We start from the raw sequence: 6,479 nt of genomic DNA, 5'->3' as shown, positions 1-6,479 counted from the left end.
TTGTCTGCATCCCATGCATTTTGCTAACACATGCTATGCGTCCTAATTCTTGCCTTTTCGCATTATAATTGCCCTTGCCCCATCGATAACACTTAGCCTGTAGCATGCACGTCTCTCTTCCCATCGCTTAACTAAACGCAACTGAATTATGGTCACTCTCTCCAAAGTGTTCACCTACAACTGAATCAAACATCTGGCCTGGTTCATTACCAAGCACCAGGTTCAGTGTGGCCTCCTCTCTTTTCGGCCCTTCGACATTCTGTGTCAGAAACTCTCCTGTACACATTGGACAAAAAACTGAACAATCCGTTTTTCTGGAGGTGCAGCATTTCCAGTCAATGTTGGGGAAGTTAAAGTCCCCCATAATGACCACGCTTTTCCTTTCACTCCTACCCAGAATAATTTTGCCAATCCTCTCTTCCACCTCCTTGGAAATCTGTGGAGCACTATTAAAAAATCCAACAATGTGACTGCTTCGCTCCTGATTCTAACAGCGGGATCCCCTTGTAACTAGGAGAAAGTGAGGTCTGCAGATGCTGGAGATCAAAGTTGAAACTTTATTGCTGGAACAGTACAGCAGGTCAGGCAGCATCCAGGGAACAGGAGATTCGACGTTTCGGGCACAGGCCTTCTTCAGGATTCCTGAAGAAGGGCCTGTGCCCGAAACGTCGAATCTCCTGTTCCCTGGATGCTGCCTGACCTGCTGTGCTGTTCCAGTAATAAAGTTCCCCTTGTAACTACCAACACATCATTCCCGTGATTCAGCCTGTAAGTAGGGACACTCTTTCCGGGACACTCCCTCTCAATACCGACACACTCCCTGGGAACCCCTTCTAAATACCGACACACTCCCCGAGACCTCCTGCACGTGCTGACACACTCCACGGGGCAGGCCATAAATACCACCAAACACCCGGGGATCCACCTGTTAAAAAAAAAGAAACACTCCAATGGAAAACCGCTGTAAGTACTGAAAATCTCCCCAGAAACCTCCTGCAAATACTGACACAATCCCCGGGACCCCACATGTAAATACGGACACAGTCCCCGGGGCCCCCACTGTAATTAGGGACACACTCCCTGGGAGGTAACTGTAAGTACCGACACACTCCCCAGGACCCCTATAAATGCTGACACATTCACTGGTGCCCCCCTCTGAATATAGACACACCCATTTGTAACCTCCTGTAATTACCAACATAGTCACTGGAACCCCCACTTTTATACAGACAGACTCCCTGGGACCCTCGCTCCCAGCAACACCACCTGAAAATACGATCACTCTCGCCATGACACCTTGTAATTACTGACATGCGCCTGGGACCCTCCCTGCAAGTACGGACCCACATTCTGGGTTCCCCTTTTCAATACTGACAGACTCTCCAGGACACACTCTGTAGATACCAACACACTCCCCGAAACTGCCCATCGTAAATAACAACACACTCTTTGGGAACCACTTGTAAATGACGACATACTCGCAGAAAGCCCACTGCAAATACCGACAGACTCACCAGAACCTATCTGTAAGTATAGACAAATCAACGCCCCCTAAAAAGTGCTGACATATTCCCTGGGTTCCTTCTGTAATACCGACACGCTCCCTGGTACCTCCCCTGTAAATACAGACACACTCCTGGCACTTTCCGGCAGAAAAAAATCACTGACGCATTCCATGGACTCTCCCTGGAATACCGATACACTCTCTGGTAACTGCCCTTTAAATACAGATACACTCCTCAGGACGCCGTTTGTAAATACTGACACACATCTTGCAAAACGTCTTTGATTACTGACACACTCCTCGTGACCCACTTGTAAATAACGACACATTCACCAGGTCCACACCGTAAATGCTAACACGCTTTCTGCATCCCAATGTTAGTACTGCCACACTCCCCAGGAGACCTCTCTAAATACTGAAACACTCCCTGAGACTCCCTGTATTTACAGGCAGACTCCCCAGGACACAGCCTTTAATTGCGGACACATTCCCTGGGACGCCCCTGTAACTACTGAAACACTTCCGGGGAACACCTTGTAAATATCCACACACTCACCAAGTCCCGCTGAAATTCCGTGCGACCACCCACTAAATAACAACACAATCCCTGAGACACCCTGTAAATGCTGACACATTCCATGGGACTCCCTGTAAGTACTGAGAGTCTCCCTGGCACCCCTCTCCAGTAAATAACGGCATACTCTCCGGGTCCCTCTGTAAACACGGACACACTCCCTGTGACCCACTTTGTATATACCTCCCAGGACCTCCACTTCAGTACCGACGCAATCCCCAGGAACCCATCTGGTACATGCAACCACACTCCCAGGGAATGTCTGCAAATACAGACGCAGTCCACCGGAAACCCTTGTAAGTACCAACGCAATTCCATTGCTCCCCCTGCAATATTGACACCCTCTCCTGGAGCCCCCACTTTAAATAGAGGCACACTCTGCAAGACCCTCTGTCAGTGCTGACACACCCCCGGGACACCCTGTAAACACTAACATACTCCCTCAACCCCATCTAAATACCGATACACTCCCCATGACACCCCATAAATACTGTCACGCCACTGGGATCCCCCGTAAATACTGACACAAACTCACGAGCCGCCACTGTAAAAACCGACATACTCCATGACCCCACATACAAATATGGACAAACTCCCGGGTACCCCAACAGTAAACACGGACTGTAAAAACTCCCCTGTAAAAACAGTCACACTCCCCGAGAACGACCTTACATACTGAGACACTCCTTGTGACCATCCTGCAAATGCAGACACTCTCCCTGTGACCCCTGCTTAATACCAACACAGCGCACCCCGCAGGGGCCAGCCCCCAGTAAATACCAACGCACTCTGCAGAACACCCCGTGTAAATACCGACAGAATCCCTTGGACACTCTTCTAAACGCTAATATACTCTGCGTCACCAACATGTAAATAGCAACACTCCTTGGGTCCCACTTGTAAATACCGACACATTCTCCAGTATCCCCTTCTAAAGGCCAACACATTTGCTGGAACCCCCCCTCCTGTAAATATCGACACACTTCCTGGGATCCACCCTGTAAATATAATATAATAGACAGTAGATGCAGGAGTATGCCATTCTGCCCTTCCAGCCAGCACCACTATTCATTATGATCATGGCTGATCATCCTCAATCAGTATCCTGTTCCTGCCTTATCCTCATAACCCTTGATTCCACTCGCCTTAAGAGCTCTATCCAACTCTTTCGCGAAAGTATCCAGAGGCTTGTCCTCCACATGCGGGCTCACGCCCTGGGAAACTCTTCTAAATAACAACACACTCCTCTAAATTCGAAAGCACTTCCCCAGAAACCACTCCTGGTAAATACCGACACCCCCCCGGGATCCAAATTGCACACACGGACACTCGCCAGGACAGCCTGGGAACAGAGACGCACTGCCCTGAGCCCTCTTGTAAGTACTGACACCTCCCCAGAGAGACCCCACTGCAAATGCTGACACACTCGCTTGGATCTCTCCTTTAAATACAGATCACTCCGTAGAACCTCTGCTGTAAATGCAGATACAGTCCCCGGTACCCCCCTGTAATTAACAACACATTCTCTGGTACCCCGCACAACGTATATTCAACCGGGACCCCCTGACATTCAACCGGGACCCCCTGCATATGCTGACACACTCCCGGGATCCCCACAGTAAATGCCGACACAGAGCCAGGGACTCCCACTGTAAATAGTGGCATAGTCTCCAGATCGCCCCTCCCCCACTAAATACTTACACACAGCTCAAAAGCCTGTGTAAATGCTGACATGCTCCTTGGGAACCCTTGTTAGTTCTGACACACTTTGCGGGAGCAGACTGGAATAGTGACACACTCCCGGGAAACCCTTTATAAATGCTGACACATTCCCAGGTACGCCCACTGTAAAACTTGATATACTCCCCGAAACCTTCCCCGTAATCGTGGACCAATTCCCTGGGACCCCACCAGTAAAGACCGACACACTCCTTATAACTCTCTGTAAATATCGACACAGCCCTCGAGACCCCACGTAAACGGTGACACACTCTCCAAGGGTCCCTTGTAAATACTGAAACACTCCCTGGGACCTCGTCTGTCAATGCCACTGTCCCCGCCCCCCTGCAAACACCAAAACACTCCCAGGGAAGCTCTGTATATAGCGACACACTTCCTGATACTGCCTGTAAATACCGACACACTCCCCAAGGTCCCACTGTAAATAACGACACACTTATTGAGACCCCTATCTAAATACTGACACTCCCCAGGAGCCCCCTGTAAGTACTGACACATTCTCCGGGATCCCACTGTAAATATCATCACACTCCCTGAGAAGGTCAGTAAATACCCACAGACTTCCCGTGACACCCCCTGTGTATAAAAGAGCACTCACCATGCCTCACCCTGGCTGTGCCCTCCCAGGTAAATGGAACAAAGAACAAAGAAAATTTACAGCACAGCAACAGGCCCTTCAGCCGTTCAAGCCTGACCCAATCCAAATCCTGCATATGTCGATATCCATTGCCCAATTCTGCAGCATGTGTATTCCTCTGCTCCTCACCTACTCATGCATCTGTCCAGAGGCACCTTAAATGAATCTACCATACCTGCCTCTACTACCTCTGCTGGCAAAGCGTTCCATCTACCACCCTCTTGTGGGTGGCACAGGGGCTCAGTGGTCAGCACTGCTGTCTCATAGCACCAGGGACTCAGGTTCGATTCCAGCCTCAGGCGACTGTGTGTGTGCAGTTTGCGCATTGCCCCGGTGTCTGCGTGGGTTTGCTACGGGTACTCATACATATGGATGAGTAAGTGCCACTTTACTGTGGCGCCGTGGCTTAGTTGGTTAAAGCGCTTGTCTAGTAAACAGGAGATCTTGGCTTCAACTCCCAGCGGTGCCTACTTGTTGCGTTCATTTTTGGGCTTGGTGTTTCAAGTCTTTGCGAAAGTAACTCAGCGTCTTGAACTTTCACCCTGTTAAGATTTGGTGATCCAGGTTAAGTTCCAACAATGAATGCCATGTTTTTTTTTATATATTCCGAACTATTACTTATGTCTGTGGTTTCTCTCCATTCTTCCACAAGCACTTCTGCTTCTCCTCCTCTTTTATTCCCCCGTATAAAAGGGAGGAGACGCTGCAGATTTGCCGGGGAGTTTTGTGGTAATGGCAGAGATACCACCAGGTGATCACTCTCATTCTCTGATGTCACCGTTCATACATTTAAACCAAAAATATATACATCGTTGTGCTTCTTTATTTGCAGTGTAATTGCTTTTTTTCCTGGTGGATGAGGAATTCTATTTTGAATTCGAAACAGTCATAATTGTTTGAGGAAGAAGTGTCGCCTTGCCTGGTTTGAAGTGACAGACACATTATCCAGAGAATGTGAGCCCAGTTCAACGCACTCCAGTCAGTGGGCAAAAAGCCTCTCAGCAGCTGCACACACAAATTGTCTCGAAATGTCAGACTTTTCATAGAGCCGAAATAGGTAAAGAGCTGTATGGACAGGCAGAGTGTCGTAGAATGTGTAACAAGAAGAGGGTGAGATGGATGCGCAGAGACAAAGAGAGACGTATGGAGACACATGCTGAGTTAGACACTCAAATGACCAATTCTCCATTCGAAATTGCTGCAAACTGAGAGAAAGGAAACGAAAGAAGGCAATGATTTAAGCACAGCCTTTCACCAGCTGAGAGCAACGGAAACAGCATTATAGTCAATAAAGTCCTTTTGAATTTGTAAAGGTGACGGTTGTCTGTCATTGAGATATTTTGATAAAAATCCTCATTCAATGGATAAGACTGATAATTTTCCCAGCATTATAATGTAGAAATGTATAAGTAACGGGTTTCTGTCGATCTAAAACTTTAACTCAGTTTTTCTCCACAGATTCTGTCAGGCCTGCTGAGTTTCTTCAACAATTCATGTCTTTGGTTCAGATTTACATTATCAAAGAAAAATTAAAATCAATATTCTGTTGATCGCCTCATTTTTAAAACCCATCAGAAAATAAAACTGGTTACACTCTCAGACACAAATATACACTACACCGACTATGCACATGCAAACAAGCAAAACCACTTTCAAATTTAGGCCGTGGCAGACCCAAGACCGAACGTCTCTGTATCGTATTCGAGTCTAAACAATGCATTGGGAATTCACGTTTTCGCGACCTGCCAAATGCACAACTGTCAAATTGACTGGCTGTAACAACAAGCTCCATCGAAACAGCCTGTCCTTGGCAGAGTGAGAGCGGGAGAATAATATTGATTCACAGATGCGTTTTCAACTACAAATTCACTCTGTCATCACGACTACGTTATTACATCTCAGGAACAGTACCTGACTGTACCGCACATTAGCAGAAAGTGATAACTTTCGATACTGGAGATCAAAGTCTATAAGTGTAGCACTTGGAAATCACAGCCTGTCAGGTAACATCTGAGGAGCGGGGA

The 6,479-nt window shown here is 47.7% G+C and overlaps 1 non-coding gene across 1 annotated transcript; it reads left to right on the top strand.

The window, feature by feature from the left end:
* The first annotated feature begins 4,850 nt into the window (after window positions 1-4,850).
* On the top strand, window positions 4,851-4,924 carry trnat-agu. The gene has a single exon. It is a non-coding gene; the product is annotated as a tRNA-Thr (tRNA).
* Window positions 4,925-6,479: the final 1,555 nt, after the last annotated feature.

The sequence above is a fragment of the Chiloscyllium plagiosum genome, chromosome 8 (assembly GCF_004010195.1).
Source record: "Chiloscyllium plagiosum isolate BGI_BamShark_2017 chromosome 8, ASM401019v2, whole genome shotgun sequence".
NCBI lineage: Eukaryota > Metazoa > Chordata > Chondrichthyes > Orectolobiformes > Hemiscylliidae > Chiloscyllium > Chiloscyllium plagiosum.
The sequence above is the reverse complement of the archived record's forward strand: the minus strand, read 5'-3'. Positions and strand labels throughout refer to the sequence as shown.